The sequence below is a fragment of the Mesoplodon mirus genome (genome assembly GCF_964341445.2).
Source record: "Mesoplodon mirus genome assembly, chromosome: 18".
Lineage (NCBI taxonomy): Eukaryota > Metazoa > Chordata > Mammalia > Artiodactyla > Ziphiidae > Mesoplodon > Mesoplodon mirus.
The window spans coordinates 66,887,054-66,914,824 of NC_138994.1; the positions used below are offsets into that span (position 1 = coordinate 66,887,054).

Below are 27,771 nucleotides of genomic sequence, written 5' to 3' on the forward strand. Positions count from 1 at the left end.
AGTGATTTGCTGATCAGTAACATTAAAAATTTATCAGAGAAAGAATATTATGTAACTTCACCCCCCCACTGGAAAATAATTTTATTGAGATTCTACCAGCTGTGCAATCTGTTCTGACATTAGGCCCCTTCTTCCTTTGCAATTCTGTCCTTAAGGGGTCCCATGAATACTTTCTTCTCCTCCACAGTCTGGAAGCAACCATGGCCAAATTTGGAGGTGGCATCAATAAACTTGAGGTCAATCTTCTTCAGGGTCTCCCATTTGGTCTGCACCAGTAAGGACTCATACACGGTAAGCACTTGTTTCTTGGTTCCTACCATGCAGCCTTTGAGCATGACAAAGCCATTGGTCACTTCAACATAGTGGACAAAGCCACACAGAGGTTTGATGTTCTTGTCAGACAGATCCTAATCAGTAAAGATATTTTTCTTGATCAGTTTGCTGTCCTTGATGAGGTAGCCCTGGCCAATCTTGTAGATCTTCTTGTTGATCTCAATGTGGTGATGGTAGCCTTTCTGCCTAGCCTGAGCCACAGAGAAGGCCACCAGGGCAGGATGTCATGCCCCAATACAGGCAACTTTATGAAGCCCTTGGTGGGTCTTATGGAGCAGCTCTTGGTGTGCCAATGGCGGGTGACCCCTATGTAGCCTTTGCCCTTGGTCACCCCAATGACAGCAATCATCTCATCCTGCCCAAGCACTTGAATCATAGGGACCTGTCACTATAGCCTCTTGACAGCCCAGTCCGGTTTTTCGGCCCAGTGCCTCTGTTCACCTGGATGCTGCCTGTAGAGCAACATTATGTTACTTTGGATTAATTTCCTCCCAGGGAACTCATGTTGATTCTCAATTATCCTCACTTTTTATCCAACATGGTCATTGCCCATTACTTTAACAATCAGTTCTCGAATTTATTAAAAATAGCACATAACTTTCCAGAATCTGCCATTTTGGAAATGGAATTGTGTATCTGCCTTTGGTCATAATATCATTCACATTTCCATTGTTTTCCAATAATAATGATAGTGGCCATGAAATTGTACCTTGAAATTCACTATTCTGGAAAGCAATTAGTCAAGACTGGAATGAATGGATTAATTTAAAGCCAATAAGTGATTTCTTATGAGTTCTCAACTTACTTTGAGCTAGAATCCCCTCTTTTTGATGTTTACTTTTTTCATTCCTGTTAAAAAAGCTAGGCTGTAGCATGCCATAAATCTTCAAAGTGAAAATACTGCCATGGATGCTATACAGATATTATTTTGAACTTTGTTTTAAATTAGATTTCAGGTTTCATTGAAAGCAGATAATTTGAGGAAATGGGATACATTAAAGACAGTATATTTCATATGTGAATTATCTGCAACTTTAAACATCACAGGACAATTATGAAAGATGTTGAGAGCAGTGAAACAGGATAAGCTGTTTGTTTTGATAAGTAGTTGTGAAATCAGAGAAGAGGCACTAAGAACATAGAAATAGAAAATAATGTTGAGGGATTAATGCAGATTCATTGATCAGGGGATGCATTGACTAAGTTGGCAAGAATAATTAAGAATGAATTATCTAAATACAATTTTTTCAAGTTAAGAATTTTCTTTGAACTTTGGAAAATATTCACATAAACAAGCATTTAAAACTATTTATGGGAAATTTGTGTTGATAAAGAAATAAAATACATATGAACAAATCAGTTAACAGTGAATGTAACCCTCACCTCCAAACAAAGTCCAGTGGCTGTAGATAACACCAGATTGTGATTGACTAACACTCAAAGAACAATTAAAAAATGTTTTATTTTAAATAAATAATTTTATGCTTTTTATTCTTTTGACTATTCATTTCCTAGAAATATCTAATGTACTGACATATTTTCTTTGGTTATGAAACATTTTCTTAGACACTAATCTTCATCATAATTCCTTCTTTCTTCAGTTATGAGACAAGATTCGTTCATTAAGAATAAAGCGTACACTAAAATTAACATGTATAAAAATGAACCCTGGAAAGGTAGGCTCAAACATGGTAAATGTATGCTAGAATTTCTAATAAAAATTCCTGAGAAATAGTTATGTTTGTTAGAATTTATTATGGATTACGTTTTGAGTTTTCCCCCTACATCTGCTTTTCAGTTCATACATGAGAAATTTATGCAAAGTCTAAGAATTACTATATTATTTATTTATAAAACTTTTCATGCTTATCTCTAAGTGAATTTGGTAAAGCTCAAGATATACATAAAATTAAAACTGATAAACAAATCATAGATTGTAAAAAATGTGGAGAGAGGCAGGTCAATATGCTAAAAACTGTAGTTGAAGATTCAAATAAGATTTTTTGTCTCCTGGAAGTATTATAGAACATCTGTCCAACCCAGAGTCAGTTCTCACACAATGATAAAATATCAAAATTTTAAAACTCCTGGATGTCTAGTGTAAGACTGGGCTTATGTCAACCAAATAAGATAAACTGTTATAAGTATTTCCTGCAAAAATCCCTATTGTAAAGGTGGAGGGGATATTTTGTTTAGAATGATTTACACTGATTGCATATATCAATTAAATTTATGAGATAATTACTTTTTTTACTTTTGCCAAGGTTGAAAGAGTCTTAATTTTCCTACCTTATTATTAAGCTTTGCTGAGAAGGCTCACTCTCTACCTTCTGACCCTTGAGTTGCCACTTAATGGAAAATGTGATGAGGCTAAATCTCTTAAACAGGAAGAGGAATAGAAAAACATAACTCCATGAATTCAATATTGAGAATGCAATCTGAAGTTTGAGAGAATAATTTGGCAAAGCTGTTAGAAGGAATATCCTGTTAACATTTGAAAAAATAAAATAAATAAATAAAAACAAATGTGGTCCTGAATTTTAAAATTCTATTTATATCAGAGTTTCAGAGAATGACATACAAACTAGAATGAAAGCTTGCCCTATGACTGTCAGCATTCTAATGGCTTTCTAAGCTGCCACATTGTGACCTATATTCATCATGGAGTGAACAGTAAATGCTATCAATAGGGAAAGATAAGAAAAATCAGAAGACACAAGAAAATTGGCTAGTTCTTCATGATAATAACTTTCATTTGTATAGCATTTATTTACAAAATGCTTCTACATAAAGATTTTCAGTGTTGTTCAGCTTGCAAGAAGCCTCATACAGCATCTTCTGCACTTAAACCAGAACTGTGACCAGCCTCTCTAAAGAGCCACAGCTCTGAGTAATCATTAAAAAGTCATTTTTTTTGGTAAGAATTTTTTTCAGGTTCTACTTTCCATTCTTTATTTTGAATCATTTGTCCATAAACAATAACATGTGTCAATGGGAAGACATTATGAGATTTTTAGTTAAGGGGGCACAGTATCTAGTTCAGAGTACCTTCAAGCTGCTGGATATTAATAAGGTACTGAGGTGTGGTAGGCAGAATTCTAAAAATGATCTGCAAGATTCCCTGAACAGTGTCTGGCACATGGTAAGTGGAATGAATGGATGAACAGAATTAATATTCTTGCTTTAATCTGGTGTTCTGATTTTCATCACTTGGCTTTGTATTATGATTATCACTCTCTTCCTAGGCCTTTGGGATGATCCTTTTGGATCAAGATATTACCTCAACTTCTGCCAAAAACTTCTTTTCTCTGTTACTTTCTGCTTATTAACATAAAATTCTCTGCAGACAAGCCCAACTCAACATTTCCTGTGTCATCACCCAATACAGACACAGACCATTGCTTCCATTTCTTTGATAATCTCTCAATACAATTGGTTCAGTAAAGACAAGAAAATATGAAGAACCAAGCTGGGGAAATAGCAAGAACAGAAGTCTACTGCCTCTAGAGAAGCTTTATAGGAAATTACAGTTCAGGACGGGAGGACTGGAAGGTTAAACCACGAGAAACTGGCAATTTTGAGGTAGGAGATAGATGGGCCCCTGTGCTGGACAGCTGGTGTTTGTCAAGTGGAGTAAAATTTAAAGCTTTGTTCTCACCCAGACACTCCAAGGACAAAGCTAGTGGCAGAAGCTGAGCTCTGCTGAAGTAAAGAGATAAGATGACCACTACTGAAGTCAAGGGAAACTTCTCTATCTGCACATACACAGGAAGGCTCTTTGGGGGTCAAAAAGGGAGGGTGGCACCACCCCATAGTAAGTGTGGATATGCACCCACAGGCCTCTGAAGTGGGATGAATCTTAGCGAAAAGTTGCGCACACGTGTTAGGAAGGGTCCTGGGACCAGTCAGATGTGGAAAAAGAAACAAGATAATTGGCCAAAGGTAAACAAAGACCCGGAAGAACTGTCCTATATAAGTGCTTTAAATCACCTCCTTACTGCGCTCCTCATTCAGGATGCCCGCACTACTCTTCCAGTGTATATTTCTGCCTAGCTTTTGACTTAAAGAAATAAACTTTTTCTCTGTGTGCTCTCCCATACTTTGTGCTCTGTCTCTAATAATAAACTTTGTACCTGTTTTTACAGTTTTTACCTCTTTGAAACATTCTTGCTTTCAAATGGGGGAAACAGCCAGGACCATTTTGCCTCTAGCCTCTAGCCCCTGGTGGTCTAGCAGCTAGGATTCCTGGTTTTCATCCAGGTTACCCTGGTTCAATTCCTGGGCAGGGAACTAAGATCTCTCTTCAGGACCACTCACTGCTGTCTCTCCGAGATCAATTTGAGTAGATCTAAGGAGATACAAGGCCATAGACAGAAGAAAAGTGTTTTTAGCAAGAAATTGATTATAAGTGGGAGAAAGTGTGGTTGACATTAAAATTAGTCAGAATGTGAGAATGTACAGAATGAGGAATGTAAGCAAGTAAAGGTCCAAATAGTGTTCTTTATCTGAGCATGCTCTGCCTGCAGACTCCTGTGCCCCAATTCATAATTGAAATATCATCAATGTAGAAAGCACTTTATAAAATTTAATGTTTCTATTTCTAGGTGAAATTTGAAGTCTTCATTGGAGTAAATTAACTTCAATTTAACTTTGTACAGATTTTATTTTTTATTTTTATTTTCCTTAAAGGCAATAAGAGTGGCACAACCTTACCTCTTCTTAGAAAAATATATTGCTTACATGTGTTAGAAGATCTTAAAGAATTCTCCTGTCACTTAGGGATGTTTTAAGTTAAATAAGGTAAAGCTACCTATGAGGGGTTTATTAATTCTGATAAATAAGATCTTCTCTAAGACAATTTTCAATTTCTTCAAGATCCATTGAAGAGTCTATGAAGAAACATTACTGTAATACCTGAAATAGCTCTCATCTCTCCATTTTAGTAAGCTTCTCTAATGTTCTCAAATGTGACATGAAAAAAAAATTACCTAGAATGCCCTTTTCTCATTTTCACTTCCTTCTTTCTTTCTGGGTAAAAATTCCCTTTCTGCTGAAAACATCACCTGCTTAATTCCATTAAATTTGAATTTTTACTTTGCCTTTCTTTAGTTTTTATGTCATTGCTTGGTGCTATATTAATTAATATTTATTATAGAGTGTGCTATAAATGTAAAATATGTAATTGGTAATGTAAATGAAGTTATCATAGGTCTATTTTGTGCTATCTATGGAATTGCATGCTACAGTGAAAAGAGGGCTTTTGATTTTATATTTAAAATTATCTAGAATTGACTTACCTTCTCTGAGCCCTTGTATTCACATTTGCTTGAAGGTCAAGTAATGCATGGGTTTTTAAGAGTCAAGATGGCTTATTAAGTTCCCAGCTCTAATCCTTACTAGCTGTGTCACTTTGACCAATTAATCTAATCATTGAGGATCTCAATTTTTCATCTATAAATTGGGAATTATAATAATGTTATCCTTATAGGAATTTTTATGAGGCTTAATTGAGATATTGTATGCTGAAAGTGTGACACGTTTCTAGGTTTTATTAAGATTGAGATTATCTATAAAGTGGGGAATTCTAGTAACTGTCTTAAGAAGCTGGTATAAGGAGTCAGTATGGCAGAATATTTAAACAACAAAGTTTGGATAATATTAGCATTTGAATGCTCCTTTTTAAACTGATCCTTCCCTCCTAATCCCCAATGCATGCAAATAGATATTTGTTGTTTTTAAAATACAATAGGACAAAATTGATCCAGCAGTGCATTTTACCTCCTTAGTGGAATTCTACTACAGAGTTTCACACGGACATAGCAGTAGCCTTCGTTGATTTGTCCTCATAATAAAAACATAAATCTGTTATTTTTAGTACACACACTGAAAACTATGGCAGGAAGTTCTATTTCTATAGTCATTGCCCATTATTATGTTTTCTTTAACTCACATAAAATAGTATTACTCAAGGCATAGGAATGTATCCAATAGTTGCACTCACACCACCTTTATGATTTCCACCCTAAATCTCCTAAACTGGTGCAGGTATTTGTTCAGAAGGAATGCTGGAGACAGGTGCTATAAGCAGTCCAATCCTGGGAACTTGTTCCCTTAGTGGCAGGGAAGTCCTCATGTAGTCTCATCAATGGAGGCTTTAGGAAGACGTATGGCCAGACCTCTTATTGCTTTAGGAGATAAAAATTTCACTTTTGGAGATGTGATCACAACCAACCCCTTCTGATTAGTTTGAAGAGATTGTACCACTTTTTCCTGAAGCTAGTGAAAGGGGAAGACTTAGAGCCTCTATTTTGTGTGCTCCTCTTTGCAGTGTGTAGCAGGGGGAACAGATAACATTTACCCAATTTAGTTGTTCACTGTTATAATTCAAGTACAGTACTCTATACTCTGAACATTTATCATTTCAAAATCAATTGGAAATGAATATTATCGTGTCTCTCCTAAAACTTTAAAGCCAATTAAAACTGCTGCATTCCAATATTTGAACAATGCCTGGAAGTACAAAATTCAGCTGGTCTTTTAACAAAATATGTAAAAATAAGGTTTATAAATCTACTAATTGACCTTAAAACTGCTTCCTAGGAGAGCATTACAAATTTCCTCTCAAGAACATATCAGATCATCAAGAAGAGCCTATGGTCAAACAACTCATGTGATACCACAAGCTAAAATTTATTGACTTTCCCAAGGTATGCCCTGCTTGTTACACACACATGCATATATAATTAAGTAGCATGTGTGAAATAATAGGCCATGAGACCTAAATCATTTACTTGCTCTAAATGCCACCAGGGTTGTGGCTAATAGGCTTGGATCAGTTGATAATTACAACAGAAGGAGAATGTTATTAATTAAACAGTCACCATAGCATAATCATTAATAATTGGTTAACTCTGTGGGTTTTAGTGTCAGACAAATCAGTGATTGGGATCCCCATTAATAATAGTGTCACCTTCTTTAAATTGCTTAACATCTCTTAGCTTTAATTTTTTCACCTATAAACTGGGAATAATACCTTTGTGTGGGGTTATTATAAAGTTTAAATAATATTACATAGTAAAAGCTCAGTGTATTCATTGTTATTCTTATTAATCATAGTAGAATTTGGAGCCATGCAAACTCTGTTCCACGAAAATTACACTAAGAAACTAAGCATTGTAAAGTATTGTTTACAAAAGTAAAATAGGCCTGGATTCCCTGATTTCCAGTAATATTGAAAATTTGAATTTCTCAGCAGAAAAGGGAAATGCATATTTGATTAAAGAGATTAGGTTCTGAAACTGATTTAGAAATATCAGTATGGATATGTATTCTCGATGTATTTTATGCTTATGGAGAGAAACATATTTCTTCACTCTGTACACTGAAAAGGTCAATTATCAACTCAGTAGAAAGGAGCAACCTTAGTACACATGCTGTGGTCTCTAAATATCATTTCCCACTAAAAAGGAACTAAGGCTCATTAGCAGTCTGGCACACAAAATGTACAAAAAAAAAACCACCCTGGATTATTTTGTAATGACCAGAATGCAAGGAGACTATCACAGAGGCTATGATTGTATTAAAAAGATTTTAAGAGAACTAGGGAAGTTTCTACTGGTCAGGAATGGGACAAATTGCACATTAATAAGCATAGTAAATCTAAAGGATAAAAGGCATCAGATATATTAAAACCCATGAGATCATAATGATATTAAAAAGAGAAGTGAAATTGGTTAAGAGTGATAGAACTTATTTTAAAATTTACAAATAAAGTTAAAGTATCAAGCTCTTTTCCTGACTTTTTATATGTACTCTTCCACTGGAAACCAAATGGTAGATGAGATTTTTCTCTTTATAGAAGTATTCTAGCTAATAAAGGAAGACGAGATGAAGGTACTAGAATATCACCATTTCACAACCCTAATGGTTGAATGGATTGAGACATCTATTAGCAATGGCTGCTGCTACCACAAAAAGAGAAACAATCAGACGTGTATACCTTCTTATGAAGGGACACAGCACTGTCTATGCAATACTCTTGCCAAAAATAATTCCATGAACAACTAAAACTTGGATTTGATGAAACTCTAGATCCAATTTACAGGGAATACAGAGACTCTGGTAGAACACCACATCGGTGCCATAAGGAAGTATCGAACATTACCCAGAATATGGGACACTTAAGATGAACAACCTGGTTTCTTTAACAAATAAATGACAAAATTAGAGAGATAAAGGGATGGAGAGAGAAGAGAGGAAGAGGGGACATCTGTAGACTAAAGAGACATAAGAGCTTTATTAACCAATAAAAATGAACAGACCTTATTTGGATTCTGATTTTAAACAACAAATGATGATTAAAAAAAAGAATGTCATTTATGTGGCAATTGGCAATTTGAACACTGGGTAGCCATTGGGCAATATATTAAGAGATGTGTTAATATTTTTATATGTGATAATGTATTATGGTGGTTCTATTAAAATAGTAATTATCTTTTAAAATTCCTGTGACATATTTTCAGATAAAGTGCTAAAAAACATAGTCTTCCTATAAAGCCTTATTTGACATGTGTTTTTCAGGTAATTTTTTCACTTAAATTTATTTTTTAAATAATAAAAATATTTACTAAGCTTTTTTAAAATGTGGAACTAGCCTTCAGATCATGTAGTTATAATTGAAACAAGTCAAAATTTCTGCCTTAAGCCTTTTCCTCAACTAGACTATCAGCTCCCCAAAGACAAAGACTGTGGCTCATTAATTCTCTATCCTGAGTGCCTAGAATAATGCTGGTTATAGTTGGTGCTGAAGAAATATTTATTTGAACTGCTATTGAACTCAACTATATATTAATCATATTATCACACACAATAAAGATTCCTCCATATGAGTGAAGCACACACTGTTTTTTTTTTCCCATTCATTTGGTCACAGGACAAGAGGCTTTACAAAAGCATTGAGGATCATCATCCACTGGACTCTGAGTACTCCTTCTATAAACAGGATTTCTGTGGAATACTTTCCTTTTGCAATAGTCACAACACAGCAAGCTCCGACCCCCACTACTCACTTATCCACAGAGACCAGTTGCCTCATTTAGACTGAATAAGGTGTAGCTTGATCAGATATGTGATTTTTAAGACAATAAAGAAGCAATACATTCCATTTCTCTAAACTTTTCTGTCTGATTTTGGTAACATTACAGAAAGAAGGTATCTGAAACTATCATCCTAAGATTCTCTGAGCTCCAAGGAAGATGTAGCCCTTTTCCAGATTTAAGAACACATTCCTACATTGCTTGACTGGGCTACACAGTTTGAACATCATAGAAGTAGGAATGCCCTCATTTGTTACATGCTTGGGAAATAAATTGTGATATTTTCCATTCTAGATGGTACAAACTTTGCAAACAATTGGTTGGTTTCTTTTTCAAAAGTCAATGATTTCTTTGTTTTTTTAACTTGAGGAGTACTCAGGTAGAAAATAAAGCCAAACATAAGTTTTACTATAAGAAAATTTATTTCAATTGTGTGGCTGGATTAGACTTAATTTCATGTCGTGTATTTTTCAGGACAAAAAAAGGAAACTGGAAAGAAGATTCACTTAATACTTTCTATATGCTGGGCCCTTTGCATGTTCTTATCATTTAATCCTCAGAGCAACCAGGAGTGGGGGACATTTTATACATTTTACAGTGGAGGAAGTGATAGCATCAGGAGGGTGTATCAGTGAGGTTAATAGACTTTTAAACGTACCTCAAGAGTTATGGAGTAGATTCATACTGATTTATCTGATTACAGTACCTATATATGCTCCATTCAATTATAGTAAACAACATCTCTTGGAATAGGGAGGTAGGTGACTATTCTCATTGTGGCAGTCAAAAGGATCCAATAACTATCTTTCATGTCATATTAGATATCTATGCATGATACAGAACCTAGGAAAACTTGGATTGTGTTTCAGAGGAAATCTCTCCAGAGAGAAGTTGAAGGTGATTCTATAGTCAGGTAATTTATAGCCCCGGTGGACCAGGATATCATCTTTTCTGAAGTATTTTTAAAAATCACAAATACAAACAAAATTAGAAAAATGTATATAAGGTCATTTATGAATATAAGAATGTGGGCATACTGATCTCTTAAGGTCAACTGTGTCATAAATAAGTTGAAAGTATGATCTTACAGAGAAGCCTATATTTAAAAGCTATATTTTATAATAAATACCTAACATATTCACGAGATAGCCAACCTTATCATTTGAACACAGATCTCTAGCCAAACATTGCATCATTTATTAATTATACTAACTTTTACTTTGCCTTGCTTGCAAAGAATTTGCAATGCATTTATTAAATTCTGCAGTACTCTCTCCATGGCAGATAAAACAGTTTGTGGTGTTATCTTCCTGAGGCAATGTTGATTGTTATAAAGATGTCTCTATATTAAATTCCTTTTATATAAGTTAGCTCTACAGTATATCTAAAGGTTTTACCTACACTTATTTTTGTTCTTTGTCCATTTCTCTATGGCACCATAAGGAAATGCAATATGATTACAGTATGTTCTCAATTTTGGTGTTTCTACACAAAGAAATATCCTAGTTTCCTTTTAACGTGCACTTAACAGTAACATTGTTATTTGCTAAATGTCTCAGCTTGAGCCAAAAGGTATAGTTCATAGTGCAATAAAAGCAATATTCTTAATCTGAATCAGAGGTCCCTGGGTTGGTGTGTTATTGTTATCATTTCTGGATACAACTTTAAAAGCTATGCTTTTTTTTTTTCCTCAAGCATTATTCTTTTTGGTATATGCTAAAAGATCTGATTTTCCTGAAGAGAAAAATCCCACATCATGGTTCAAATAAGATAAGGTATGCTGTGAAAAGTTTCATAATAAATAATTGTGTAATTTCAAGTGGCTGTTCCACCTTTAGAAAAGCTTCTATACCTCAGTCTGTGGACTGAGCCTTGGCTCAGGTAGAATTGTAGGAAATGCCATAACAAGTTGTCAAAGGAAACAAGGTCTAAAAACTGGAGAAAGTCAGTCAGTCCTAAAGATGATTTACTTAAATGTTAAGAAGTAATGGTTAATTAGGGCTTCCCTGGTGGCGCAGTGGTTGAGAGTTCGCCTGCCGATGCAGGGGACATGGGTTCGTGCCCTGGTCCCGGAAGATCCCACATGCCGCAGAGCAGCTGGGCCCATGAGCCATGGCTGCTGAGCCTGTGCATACGGAGCCTGTGCTCCGCGTGGGAAAGGCCACAACAGTGAGAGGCCCGTGTACGGCAAAAAAAAAAAAAAAAAAGAGCTACACCTGTCTCATATTACCAAACTCTTACTTATCCTGTTATATGTTTTAATCTCCATGATCCAGCACTCTCAGAATCCATTCCTAGATAGAATATCTTGGTTCTTCCCAGTATATTAGCCAGGTCCTGAAGCTCATGTGCTTATATTCACTCTTATCCCTTAGCAGACCCAAGTAATGCTGAGATTTGATAGCATCCTAAGGAGGGCAAGCATTATGCTATAAGACATCTGTCTAATCTAAGGCTTCTATATAATCGTTTGGCAAGAAGCAAGGGCTTTATTTTCCAACAAAAGGCAGTGGGAGGCAGGATCAAGATGGCAGAATAGGAAGACACTGAGCTTACTTGTTCCCACAAACACATTAAACTTACAACTACATATAGAGCAACTCTTGCTGGAAATGACAAAAAGACTCACAGAACTGCTTTTCTACAACCAAGGATACATCATCCAGACAGGAAAATCAATAAAGATACAGAAAATACAGAAGACACAATAATGAAACATTGGCCTTAAATGGCACATTATAGCATATGGTCCTAATAAATATCTGTAGAACATTCTGTTCAAAAACTGCAGAATACACATTATTTTCTAGTGCAAGTGAAACTTTCTCCAGGATAGAACACATCCAAAGTCACAACACATGCCTCAATAATTTTAAGAATATTGAAATTATATTAAGCTTCTTTTCCAGCCATAATGGTATGAAGTAGAAATCAATCACAGGAAGTAAAATGGAAAAAAACACAAACAAGTGGAGACTAAACAACATGCTACTAAAAATCAACTGGTCAATAAAGAAATCAAAGAGGAAATCAAAAAATACCTTGAAATGAATGAAAATAGAAATACAACTTTGAAAAATCTACAGGACATAGTAAAGGCCATTTTAAGAGGGAAGTTTATAATGATACAGGCCTACCTCAAAAGCAAGAAAAATCTCAGATAAACAATATAACATTCCACCTAAAGGAACTAGAAAAAGAAGAACAAACAAAGCTCAAAGTCAGCAGAAGGAAGGAAATAGTAAAGACAAGAGTGGAAATAAATAAAATAATGACACCAATAAAATGGACAACTTAGAAAAAATGGACAAATTCCTAGAAATGTGTAATCTCCAAAATCTGAACAAAAAAGAAATAGAACAGACCAATTACTAGTAATGAAATTGAATCAGTAATTAAAAAACAAAACAAAACAAAAACAACTCCCAACAAATAAAATTTCAGGCTTCACAGGGTAATTCTACCAAAACTTTTAAAGAAGGGTTAATACTTATCTTTCTCAAACTACTCTGAAAAATTTAAGAGAAAGGGACACTTCTGAACTCATTCTATGAGGTCAGCATTACCCTGATGTCAAAACCAAAGATCCTACAAAAAAGAAACTTACAGGTCAATATTTCTGATGAACATAAATGCAAAACTCCTCAACAAAATATTAGCAAAACTAATTCAATCACACATAAAAAGGATCATATATCATGATCAAGTGAGATTTATTCCAGTGATGCAAGCATGTCAGTGTCTGCAAATCAATGTGATATACCATATTATGAAAACAAAGCATAAAAGTCACCTGATCATTTCAATAAATGCAGAAAAAGCATTTGACAAAATTTAAATCCATTCATGGTAAAAACTCTCAACAAAGTTGGTATAGAGGGAACATACAACACAGTAAATGTCATTTATGACAAACCCACAGCTAACATTATACTCAGTGATAAAAAAACTGAATGCTTTTCCTCTAAGATGAGGAGCAAAACAAGGATGCCCACTCACCGCTTCTATTTAACATAGTATTGGAAGTCCTAGCCAAAGCAACCAGATGATAAAAAGAAATAAAATGCATCCAAATTGGAAGAGAAAAATAAAACTGTCACTATTTGCAGATGACATAATAACATATATTGCAAACCCTAAAGACACTACCAAAAAACTGCTAGAACTAATAAAGAAATCTGGTTAAGTTACAAGATATAAAATTAATATACAGAAATCAGTTGCATTTGTAGACACTAATAATGAACTACTTGAAAGAGAAATCAAAAAAAAATCCCATTTACAATCAAACCAAAAAGAATAAAATGTCTTGGAATACATTTAACTAAGGAGGAAGAAAACCTGTACTCTGAAAACTATAAAACATCAATGAAGGAAATTGAATATGATACAAATAGATGAAACGATATCTTATGTTTATGTTTTAGAAGAATCAGTATTGTTAAAATGTCCATACTACCCAAAGCAATCTACAGATTCATTGCAATCCCTATCAAAATACAGCATTTTTCACAGAACTAGAACAAATAATCCTAAAATTAGCATGGAAACACAAAAGACCCTGAATAGCCAAAGTAATCTTGAGGAAAAAAGGAACAAAGCTGGTGGTATCACATTCCCTGACTTCAGATTATATTACAAAGCTACAGTATGGAACTGGCACACATAACAGACATGTTCAATGTAATAGAAAAGAGAGCCCAGAAAGAAACCCACACACATATGGTCAATTAATCTATGACAAAGAAGGCAAGAATATACAATGGGGAAAAGACAGTTTCCTCAATAAGTGGTGTTGAAAAAATTGGACAGCTACATGCAAAAGAATGAAACTAGAATGTTTTCTCATACCATAAAAAAAGACTCAAAATGGATTAAAGTCTTTAAATGTAAGACCTGAAACCATGAAACTCTTAGAAGAAGATATAGGCAGTGTGCTCTTTGGTAGTCTTAACAATACTTTTTTGAATCTGTCTCCTAAGGCAAGGGAAACAAGAGTAAAAATAAACAAATGGAACCTAATCAAACTAAAAAGTTTTTGTACAGCAAACAAACCATCAACAAATGAAAAGGCAACCTGCTAAATGGGAGAAGATACTTGCCAGTGATATATCTCATAAAGGCTTAATATCCAAAATATATAAAAACTCATACAACTCAACATAAAAAAAATCCAAATAAAATGTGGGCAGAGGACTTGAATAGGCATTTTTCCAAAGAAGACATATGATGGCCAACAGACACACGAATTAGTACTCAACATCACTAATCATCAGAGAAATGAAAATGAAAGCTACAGTGAGATATCACCTCACCCCTATTAGAATGTCTATTACCAAAAAGACAAGAAATAATAAGTGTTGGTGAGGATGTGGAGAAAAGGGAACCCTAGTACACTGTTGCTGGGAATGTGAATTGGTTCAGCCACTATGGAACACAGTGTGGAATTTCCTCAAAAAATTAAAAATAGAACTACCATATGATTCAGCAATTTCACTCCTGAGTATTTATCTGCAGACAATTTGAAAAGATATATGCACCCCGATGTTCATAGCAGCACTATTTACATTAGCCAATACATAGAAGAAATCTAAGTCCATCAACAGATGAATGTATAGAGAAGATGCGGTGTGTGTGTGTGTGTGTGTGTGTGTGTGTGCATGTTTATGTACACACATATATATAGAACATGTATATGTAGTACATATGTGTAAATTTATTGCAATATTACTCTGCCATAAAAAGGAATGAAATTGTGCCATTGGTGCCAACATGAATGGACCTGGAGGGTATTACATTTAGTGAAATAAGTAACATGGAGAAAGACAAATACCCTATATTTTACACTTATATGTGAAATCTAAAATACAAACAAACAGTATAGAAATCAAATTTTATTAATTTTTAAACATTTTTTAAATAAGATTTTTAAGAAGCTATTGTTAGGCTTACCTTTACAAATGGGGACAGTAAATTGAATTTCAGCATGCAAACTTAAATTGAAATATTAGGAGGAAAAAAGATAAATAACCCTGACAGAAAATAAATCAAAACACAATTTTTGAGGCAACCCATGCTAAAAATTTGAACTTTTGATCAATTCTCTCTCACAACATAAGAATTAAAAAGAAGCCCCAATCTATAGGAGGCTTCATATATAGGAGTATCCTCATCAAGATAAGAACAAAAAGTACTTTCTAATTTCAGAAGCCTGCAAAATGCCTTTAGCTCTTTCAGATTTTCAAGACATCACAAGAGCAGTGACATTTATATGTTAGCCAGGACTATTTTCCCAGCTTTGCTCAGAAAGCAGTTACACTTCTGTTCTGTGTCCCCTGACCTCCTTGACTCTGCTATTTGTCTAGTGGAGCCTGCTTGACAACAATCATATGATCTTTAATCAGAACTGTTTTTACCAGTGATATCCCAACAATTTCACATGAAAACTTAAGATCCACCTGGTCTCCATTTATCCAATTCCACATATATTTAATAAATATCAGCTATGTTCAAGTCACTGTCAAAATATTATGAAAATTTGGAAATTACAAAAGAGATTATTGAGTGTTCTTTCAATGCAGTGCTGAGTTTGTCCTTTTGATCGACTAGCATATTTTATAACTCTGGAGGGGCACAGATTAACTTGCACATTTATGCAGGGTAGCGATGCAAATAATTATTTCCACTAGAAAAGACACCACAAAAGTTATAGTTTAGTAACATATTGTACATTAATCAGTTTTGTATCTCATCCAGCAATCTTATCCTAACATTCGTTTATTAAAATTTCTATAAGTAGTTCTTTAAATTCTCAACTGAACCAGTTTTAACATTGCTTCATTAATGAGTTAAATGGTATCTTTGCCGTGTTCATTTTACATTTTTATGAGAGATATGTTATTACCTTTAGAAAGTTATACATTAGCAATGCTTTCCTAGGTTCTATGTCTCCAACCCCTTATTGAAACTGAGAACAAATTAAAAGCTCTGAGTGAAAATGAAAAACAACCTATCATCATGTTGAAGATGATGATTGTGGTGGTGATGGTATTTGCATGTAAGAAGAAAAAACAGAGAAACGAAAATGACAATTGACACAGGTTTAAAGAAAATATTACAGGGCTTCCCTGGTGGCGCAGTGGTTGAGAGTCCGCCTGCCAATGCAGGGGACACGGGTTCGTGCCCCAGTCCAGGAAAATCCCACATGCTGCGGAGCGGCTGGGCCCATGAGCCATGGCTGCTGAGCCTGCGCACCTGGAGCCTGTGCTCTGCAATGGGAGAGGTCACAACAGTGAGAGGCCCGCGTACCCAAAAAAAAAAAAAAAAAAAAAATTACAGATTGGAAAAAGTAGTGCATCTCTCTCATTACAATTTTTAATGGTTATTATTTTTATACAGCATATATGAATAGTTTTTTTATTTATTATTGAACTTTTACAAATTCTACCTTATGTTTATTCTTACAAATTTTCCTGTTGCTGTTTTCCTTAAAATCTTTGAAAGGATGTGGGAAGAGTAATTACATCTGTATACAGTGAGCAAACTAATGCAATGATATAAGGTGTTTCTCCCACCCACACAAAGGAAAATGCTATAAAAGGATAATATTCTCTTTAAGTCAACACAATTCATGGTGACAAAAAAAGGTTTCAAAATGAAATTTCTTGATGGGAAGTTATTAAATTACTAGCTAATTTTTAAAGCAACAAAGTCAAAACTCTAACCATTGAAATCAATTCTGTGTAATAAGTGCTTACATAGCTCTCTATCTAATGTGAGATAACAAATTATGCACCCAAAACTGATGATGCCTGAATCTCCATCAGAGGTAAAAGAGTGGATTTAATGCAAAGGATTTTACTACATCGTCAACTGTCCTTTCTGTCAAGTGTATAATACTAAAGATTTTTCCATAGAGTGATTACATCTGTGTTTCAAATTTAGATTTCTGTTTCTGGACAGTTAACTATCACAATTGCTTTTAATTTAATGACCTGCCAATGTCTGAATACTACATTTGTTCTTCTCCTTGCGGAGTAGGGTACATCTATATGTATTGACTCTTTTTTTAATTTTAATAATTCTTTCAGCACAAGAAGATACCTGCAAACATTTGCCTGAAGATGTGCTTATTTAGACTATTTTCAAAATTCTTATTTGGCAAAGGTTTTTTTTTTTTTTAATTTATTCACCTCTTCCTCTCTGACAACTCTTTAAGTAACAGCTTTTACATTTAAAACATTTCAAATGTGATATGATCAACCAGGATATTTTGACATAAACATTTAATAATTTTCTTCTGTGTATCTAGTTTAGACTTTAGAGGCTAACAATTCAGTTTTAGGACTAATCTCACAGATTATAATATTGTGCCTTTAAGAGAATATTGCCCTATTTTGTGAGATCTTTTCCCCTTAGCTACCATTTCAGACATTTGGTGAAAGTAGATGTTGACTGACTGACAATTACAATTGTGAAAAGAAAAACATCATTGATGAAGGCATGATGCCTTCTACAAAACAGAGGGTGAATAAGAGACATTTGGGATACAACTGTTATCAGATGCTTTTCTGGAAGTTTTTCAGGTACAAGAAAAGCTGTCAGGTTAAAAAAATGATTGTTTTTCACATTTAAACTTTGCATTTCAGAACAATCCTGAGAAAATGTTTGCTATTTGCAAAACATCTGGAATTGGTTCATCCTGTCCTCTGGTCATGTTAAATAATTAACCTCGATAAGGTAGAAAAGAATGATAAGTTATTGGAATCTTGTGTCTTTTTTTTTTTTTTGTGGTATGAGGGCCTTTCACTGTTGTGGCCTCTCCCATTGTGGAGCACAGGCTCCGGACGCACAGGCCCAGCAGCCATAGCTCACGGGCCCAGCTGCTCCGCGGCATGTGGGATCTTCCTGGACCGGGGCACGAACCCGTGTCCCCTGCATCGGCAGACAGACTCTCAACCACTGCACCACCAGGGAAACCCCCCTGTGTCTTTTTTTAAAAAAATTATTTTTGGCAGTCACGCTCCAAATTGTACTCTTTGAAGATATGCCATCACTCATGCTTTTATGGAAGTTGAAAATATTCCAATGATTTGTGATAATTCTAATATAATCTTATACTTAAAAATCAAAAATTCAAGGTTAAACATAAAGAGACCACCTTATGCGATGTTTGGATACCAAGTAAAACATCTCAAATAGTACTTTTTTTCAGGCAGTCATTCCTTTGAACCAAAATCTATTTCCTTATTAATTCCATTCTGCCTTTTCCATATCCATTCACAACTGTACCTGAGTTGTGAATCACAGTGCTTTCTAGGTTCATAGCACCTTTTAAAGTAAGTTACATCACACATATATTTACTAAGGAGGTTATATAGATGATTTCATCTTTTATTAATTATTTATTCATTTATTTATTGAAGTATAGTGGATGTACAAAATCGTATAAGTCTACAGTATAGTGATTCACAATTTAAAGGTTATACTCCATTTATATTTATAAAATATTGGCTATATTTTGAACCTTTAAATGTTTGCATACTTGATCACTAGGCAGCCAAATCAAAGTCTAAACTGTCAGTTTTGGCATGATCTTGTGCCAAAAGTTGAGTTAGGTCAATGGCATTCTTACCCTGGGATACTTCAAATGTGAATTATAAAATAGCTGGAATAAAATGGTAAGGGAATAAAAATAAAAATGCCCTACCTACAGAGCAAGGGTGAAACAGTGTAGATGTCATAATGAGTTTAAATAAGGAAAAGGAAGATAATCTGTTTAAGCAGAACCTTGAGGATGGAGAGCCACAGTATAGAATAGAGGACAACAGAGCTAGTTGATGGTGAAATAAGTATCAAGAAGAAGCTGAAAGGGAACCAAAAAAGGTAGAGGAAATAGTGATAGTAACAGTAGTAAAGCATAGATTTAAGGGCAATGAAACCATGTTCCAGTTTCTGGACTTCTCTTCTTGGATGATTTCCTGTCTACCATATTGATTGTTATAATAACCACCATCCCTATTTCATTCTAGTTTGTTTGAGAAAGTCTCTGTTGTTTTTAATAACAAAGACCTAACTAAAACAACATGAATGCTACTATAATGTTGGACACTAGTTTTCATGTCCCCATGGACATTTTCTATCCCATACTAAATATTTCATGACACTCTAATCCTTAAAGACAGTTGGATATTCACTGAAGTGGTCCCTCATGGGTACTGTTGAGAATACCAATGTAAGCATTGTAACAAGCTCATTAAAACATGCCACTTCATGTGACATACCACAAACCTTTCTGCTCCTTGATGACTAAATTCTTACATGCAATTATAATACAAAAATAAAAGACATTCTGAAAAACGAAAGAAAAATACAATTATTTTGAAGGTATGGTATATGGAGTAAGGTGACCTGTTAACTAAACCAAGAAAATCCAATTGTAAAATTAATCAATTATCAAGTGTCTTTATTTTTAGCCAAGGTGGAGTAATGGAGACCCAATTTATCCACCCACCTCAAGCAATCAAAACATTGGACAAGGTATGTAAAACAATGGTTTTCTGATATGAGACATCAGGCAACATAGGACAGTGATAACTGATGGAGGGGAAATAAATGAGATAAGTAATATAATTGTTCCTGATTACAGGGGGTGGGAACGTGGGCAGAATATAAGGTCTCCTTGAGTTGAGAAGGCAGAGCTTTTGGAGTTCAGATAGTTCAAGGCAGTTCAAGGTCACAGAATACTGATTTGAAGAGAAGAGAGCTGCACAAAGAACTTCAGAGATCCACATAATGTCCCATTAGAGTCCTCACTGAGTGTTGCTCTGTACTGATGTATGATGGAACGGTCCAAGACTCTGAGAAGAGAACCATCCACAAGAAGAGGGAACAACTCTCAGAGCTCACACAGTACCAGTGTTCCCATCAGCCAGAGTTGAAATCTCATTAATCCAATTTCTCTGATGTCACCAAAAAGGCTTAAAAGCAAACTTTGGAATAATTGAATTGATTCCATGTGACTTAACCATGTCTCAAATAAAGCTAAGGATATTTATAGGACTATGAAATAATGAGCACACAAAAAGGTGAAAATCACAAAGTTTTTGTTATCCAGTCACAAATGTCCAGGCACAAAAATAAGCAGGAAAATATGACACATAATGAGAACATTTAATCTGTAGAAAAAATGCAGAAAAGACAGAATTAGTAGATAAAAGGCATTTAAATAGTTATTATAATTTTAGATATCAAAACGGTAAAAGAATGATTGAAATTGTTAGAGTCATAGAAGATAAGAAAACCTTACTAATACTTCTAGAAATGAAAGCTACAATGGTCAAAGTAAAAAATGCCTTGGAAGGTATTAATTAATGCCTTAGAAGGTATTAATTTTAAACATATCAATGAAAACTTAATGGACTTGAAGAAAAATTGGTAAAGACTATCCAAAATGAAAAACATAAATACATTTTTAAAAACTAAAATATGAACACTCCACTTAACAAAAACATAATATACATTATTTTCAAGGGAATATGGAACATTTACCAAAATAGACCATATTCAGAGGCATAAAATGAGTCTCATTCAGTTTAAAAGGATTTAAAGCATACAAAGTATGTTCAATGACCAAAAAAACAACAACCAACATATATTTAGAAAATGCTTAAATGTTTGGAAACTAAATAGCACATGTCTAAATAACCCATGAGTCAAAGAGAAATCAAAGGGTAAGTACAGAGTATTTTGAAATGGTTGAAAATGAAAACAAGCCATCAAATTTTGTGAGATGAAGATAAAGTAATATCTACAAAGAAATTTATAGACGAAATGCCTCTATTAAAAAAAAGGAAGATTTTAAGTGACCTGAACTTCATCTTAAGAAACCAGTAAATGTAGGAAAAACTGAACTCAAATTAAGCAGTAGAAAGTAAATTTGGACAGAAATCAATGCAGCCAAAGATGAGAAACAATAGAGAAAAAAAATAATGAAATTTAAAAAGGATATCTTTGAGAGGATCAATAACATTTATAAATCCTAGTCAGACAGACTGGGAAAAAATGAGAGAAAACACAAGTTACCAAATATTAAGAATGAGAAGTGTGCTATTACTGTAGATTCTGTACATATTAGAAGAATTCTAGGGAAATATTATAAACAACTTTATGTCAATAAACTTGACAACTTAGATGAATGGGAAAATTCCTTGAAAGTTGGAAATAACCTGGAGGATATTATACTAAGTGAAATAAGCCAGATAAAGACAAATACTGTATGGTATCACTTATATGTGGAAACTTTATAAAAAAGGGGGGGGGGAGGAAAAAAAAGTAAAGTTGAATTCAGAAACAGAGTAGAATGGAGGTTGCCAGGGACTGAGGTGTGAGGGAAATAAAGAGATGGTCAAAGAGTATAAGATGAATAAATTCTGAAGATCTATTGTGCACCATGGCCACCACAGTTAATAATACTATACTGGAAATTTGCTAAGAGAGTAAATCTTAAGCATTCTGATCAAAAAGAAAAAAAAAAACTTTATGTTTCACGATGGATGTGTTAAGTAATTTGATTGTAGGAATCATTTCACAGTGTATATGTATCTCAAATCAGTACCTTGTATGTTTAAAATACATTATAATTTTGTCAATTGCACCTTAATAAAAGTTGCCAGAACAATAATAGATAACTTGAATATACATGTTTGAAATTGAATTTGTACTTAAAAACCTTCACAGCAGGAGTATTCCAGACCCAGAGGCATCACTAATGAATTCTTGATCAGTTTCAGGGAGGTAGACATATGTCAACATTTCTCATATTGTACGCACTAAATTTGTGCAGTTTTTGTATGCCAATTATACTTCAATAAAGTTGTAAAAAAGAATCAACCATTTCTAAAAACAGAAAATTAAAGATTATACTCAGGTTCAGGTAATTATTTTTACTTTTGGTAATTATGAGAATAGCTTTTTCTTTGTAGGTTTCTCAATATGCCTTTCCCCCTAGGTTATGCATTCTTACATTTTTGCAATGTATTTAAATCTTCAAAACCACCACATTTTCTGTAGTAGGCACTCAATAAATATTTGTTGAATAAATGGATGATTGAATGAATGAATATTAAACTGGAGAAAAAAGTATCCATTATGTATCTTTATTTCAAATATTGCCCTTTTTTCTTCAGTATTTTCTCACTTCAGATTTTAGAATTTTACTCTGTAACATCTTTTCTTATTTGTCATTTCTGGGCATATCTCCATGGCTTACCCTTAAAATGTTCTATTCCACTGGTTTCAGGTTACCAGACGGTCTTGTACAGGTTTATGTCTCAGCTGCTGTCGAAAAGCAAATGCCCACTTACATTTTTCATGATAAATAAGTTATGTCTCATTCTCATGTAAACTCTAGAGAACCAAAGGAATTTTAGAAACAATATTTTCTTGCTTTCTGACTTACTTCTCTTGTGGCTTTGACATAGGGAGCATGACTTTTAGAAGTTTCAGTCTGCCTGAAAATGGTATGAGTAATGTTTGAGAAAAATGTGAAATATATTTAAGTGACAATGGAATAGTAAGAAATATTTAGAGATAGTACTTTCATAGAAAGGCTGTAGTGGCTTTTTCATTTGAACAAGCAACTACATGTGAAGGAAACTGTACATAACGAAAGATCTTTTCATTGGCCTTGAAGACTAGCGATCCATTGGGGTTCAATGAATGATAAAATGAGGTTGCATGGCGGAGTGGAATCAACCCAGGTTTTGAGGCTAGAAGACCTGGGTTTGAGTCACAGCTCAAGGATTCAAACATATATATATATAGTATCGATGTGCTTTACAGCAAAAGTGATAGGAATCCCCATTGAACTGTGGCACTGTTACAAGTGATGTCATCTTTCCTTTCCACGGAAGGGGAAGTGAAACACCAGTAGGAAACCAGCACAGGAGAATGGAAGTAAGATTGATCTCAGAAGCCACAGTCTGTGAATAAGCCTTGGACATTTACAGTATACCTACTCCCAGCCCATTTCTGTAGGTCAGAGCAGAGGCAGTGAAGCAGCTTCATGCTCTTGATTGTTTGACTGTGTTATTTGAGGTGGGGTGGGGGGGTGAAAAGAGCAGAAGGGAGGAAGACTAAGTCTAGCTAATAATTTTATTACATAAGGAAATGAGATTAATAAGTTATGTTGTTATGGCTGAATTTTGGATTCATTGTATATTTTAAGCTGAAACATATTCATTATAGATTCTAAACTTGAAATCCTGCTTCACTGATTTCATCTCATCCACAAGGTTAAATAACCACAAACAGAGAAAATATCTTTAACATATACCTTCTATGTTTACTTTCCTCCCTGAGAAAACATGGAGCTCTATGAGGCCAGTAAACCTGTCTATCCTGCTGACATCTTAACATCAATTCTTGTCAGGGTACCTCAGAGTAGAAACTCAGTAATTGTGTTGCATTAACAAATAAATGATTAGAATGAAGAATGAATGGAGTAATATAATGTTAAAAGAACTTCACAAATTTCATTGTTCCACACCAAGATTATTAAAGGGACTAAATAGTTGGGGAATAAAACCAAAACACTTTACAAATGAGATATTTCAGCTATTCCCGAAGATGTAGACGGAATTTGGATAGGAATAAAAGGAGAGGAAAGATGACAAATTCTGACTGATAGAACAGAAAAGGCACAGTGAGGAGGTGTGAAAGCTGTAACGAGAGAGTCCTGAGGGTCCTAATATACAAAAAAATATTTGTTCCCAGAAACATCAAATTCCATAATTGATCCTTAGTCTCTTAGTATCTCTAACTTGGATTCGTTGCTGAAATTGAGAGAGAAACTTTTACTTTCAGATTACATTTTTTTTCAGAGTAAATGATATATATTGTCAGAAAGACAAATCATTTTAAAAGCCTTATAAAGAATTAAAACATTTTCCTGCACCATCCCACAAGCCCACTCCCCAAAACCGACTGTGAATTTAATTTTGCATTTCTTCTTGTATCTACCCTATTTTCTTATAAGTAATGTGCTTATACTTATAATTTATTGATTTGTCATTTTTAGATATTATCAAGTTGGTATTATCCAGAATGTACAGTCTATTTGTGAAAACATGTATAAACATTTAGCTCCTTTACCCACCTCTAACCTGAATTTCCCTTTTCTGTTTTTCCAATGTAGTTGCCTTTCAATATTTTGTTGTATGAAAATCAGTTTCTATATTATTATGACTGTTATTTTTCTGTTCAGCCAAAATGTATGCTATAAACACATTTCCTTAAAATTCCTGCAACACAGTAATAGACCCTCATTTTGAGTGGGTTGGGTTGTATATTTTAGGAAATAATCTGTTAATGTTTCTGAACTCAAACATACTTAGAGACTGATGAATTAAGATTCGTACTAGCTTCATTCTTTTCTATGCTTTTGATTTTTCTTTTTTCTTTTATCTTTTGATTGAAGTATAGTTGACTTACAATATTATTTTAGTTTCAAGTATACAACATAATGATTCAGTATTTTTACAGGTTGTATTCCATTAAAAGTTATTACAAGATAATGGCTATATTTCCCTATGCTATATAATATATCGTTGTTGCTTATCTATTTTATACATAGGAATTTATATCTCTTAATCCCATATCCCTAATTCACCCCTCCCCCCTTTCCTCTCCCATTTGGTAACCACTAATTTGTTTTCTATATCTGTGAGTCTGTTTCTGCTTTACATATACATTCATTTTATTATTTTTTAGATTCCAAATATAAGTGATAGCACACAGCATTTTGATTTTTCTTAATGTGATGCTAAGGAAATATACAATGTAACCTTCTAAAAGTCAATAATTGTTGATCCTCATGAATTGGCCTCTCTTGTGCGGCTTTCTGATAAGTATCATTGCAGCTATGATTAGCATAGCTAGAAATGTTACAAACAGCTGTGCAACTATTAAAACCACCAATTAACGTGTAGCTCCAGATGTTCCATACTCAGAACTACAGCTCTACAAGGTGGCTGGTGCATGGAGTTGGTTACATCAAAGCTGTCAGTTTTAACATATGAATGCTTATAGTAGGCAACAATTACCTCTCACATACTTACAATGTTGAGGTCCAAGATAATTGCAATCATAGCTCACATAGCCCAGAAAAGAGGCAAAGGGGATTTTTTAAATGGATCCACCCTTTACTGAGTCTTATAAGGATTTTCAGTAAAGATGGGGAAGCAGCTGGAAGCAGTCTTTCAAGTCACCTGATGTGTTTCCTGGACATTGCACCCTCCTTTGTGGCCAATTACTGTCATGATTTCAGAAAATAAACAAACTACTCATCAGGAAAAATTTGTCAGCATTCTGTTTTTATCTAAAAGAATATTCACTTACAGAATTTGAGAGGATATATACAATATTCTCACATATACCTTCCTCTAAAGTGAGGTGAATATGGGTTTCTTGGCCAGAAATTTATATGGCCTAAGAAGAGAACAATGTTAATTGGCAAACTTTGGCCCAATATTTACGCAAGCATCAGTAGATACACATTCTGATACCAATAGGTCCCAGAGCCTAGCCTCAAATTCAGAAAATTAATAAAGAGATCCAGAGAAGAAGATGTGTGCTTGCTGGCATTGGAAGAGCACTGAGATTTCTCTGGATAATACTATAAACTATGATTCCTATTGAGAACAGGGGTCTGAGTATATATGGCATTGGTAAAAACCATTATTTTTCTGGATTCAGATTGCACAGTCACTGAGAATTAATATTTGCTGCTCAAGAGTTATTTTTATGTTTTATGTTTAATTAAATATTTACCCATTGGAAAAGCAGGAAGAATCCTCATTTTTCACTTCAAAGGTGACAGAGCTTTGCTTGCTAACGTCCACCCTGGACTGTTCTGCTGAAGCTTCGGATCCGCCACCCTCTCCTACCACCTTCCATGGTATAAATACTGGTCAATAATTTAGACTTGCTTTACACTGGGGTTCATCCATGTTCTGAGGTGGGGCTTGGGTGTTGGAGATATTGCGGGTGAGGAAGTAACTAAAGTAGAGCAGAGATTTATTCTGTGTTGGTTTGAAAAGGAGAAATGTGTTGCCTTTCCAGAGATAAGTAAAATAAGGCTAAGAATTGGGATTTGTTTATAAAAGGACTTACAAAAGTTAGTGTTTATTTTTTCTTATAACCCTGAGGAGGACATATTAAATGGTTTTAAATATGTCTTTTGTTACTACTTCATAGAGAAATCTGACATCCTGACATATCCTTTGTGCTGTGGGGAAAAAATATATATATATCTGAGCTTTAAAAAAGAGAGATGACTGCCCCCATATACCATAGTCTCTGTCCCACTGATGCCCATCTGGAGTAAACTATACCCTATAAAGGGAGCAGATTTATAGCAGATCTAGGCAGTGACCAGCAGTAACTTGAGAAATGACCCTCAGTGGAGCTGAGTCAATAGGGAGGTACAATTTGCCGTGATGCTTTCTGTATCCAATGAAACCAGAAACAATCCCACTTCTCCTTCTGCACTGTGGACCAATGTCATCCCTGGAACACAAATACAGCCCATGGTGAAGGCTGTGAGGTGTTAGAAAAGCTGGGTGTTTCCAGAAAGTAGAGTGCCAGTTTCTGGAAAGGGGAAGCTTGAAATTTTCTATTTTTTCTATTTCTATTATTTAGTAGTTGCTTAACTTAAAATGTCTACGTTTTTGATCAATTTCTCCTCCTCCTCAAGATGGAATTCTTTATCTCACAGGTCTGTGCATGATGACTTGGGGGAAGAAGGAGGATCCTGGAATGCATTAATATAATTTTTGATGACATTTTTTGCTGTAATATGATATGATATAGAAAATGAAGTAATTTGTATGCTCCTAAGGTTCAAATAATCAGTCATAGAATAAGAAACCTGCACACTCATGCTAAGGACTTACCACTGCTCCTGCTTTCTCAATGGCTGCAATCATATTTGTTTCACAAGTCACTTTCAGGAAGAACTCACACAATTTCTGATCATTTTCTCCACCCTGAGTGTTCCAAAATCACTTTGTATTAGTTCTCTGTTGCCAGTGTAAAAAAAAAATATGACCACAGACTTAGCGGTTTAGAGAACACAAATTTATGATCTTACAATTTAGGTAGGTTAAATATCTGATCTAGGTCTCACTGAACTAAAATTAAGCTGTTGACAACCCTGTTCCTTTCTGAAGCCTCTAAGGGATAAATCTTTTTCTTTGCCCTTTCCAACTTCTACAAAGCCCACATTCCTTGGCTTGAAATCCCCTTCCTTATCTTCAAAGCCTGCAATGGCTAGTTGAGTCAT

At 34.5% G+C, this 27,771-nt stretch overlaps 1 pseudogene across 1 annotated transcript; it reads right to left on the bottom strand.

Moving 5' to 3' along the window:
- LOC309793457 (large ribosomal subunit protein uL3-like) lies at positions 1–27,771 on the bottom strand (annotated as a pseudogene). Its single transcript has 2 exons — positions 27,616–27,771; positions 1–715 (listed from the first exon to the last, which is right to left on the bottom strand). The product of its transcript is annotated as a large ribosomal subunit protein uL3-like (transcript).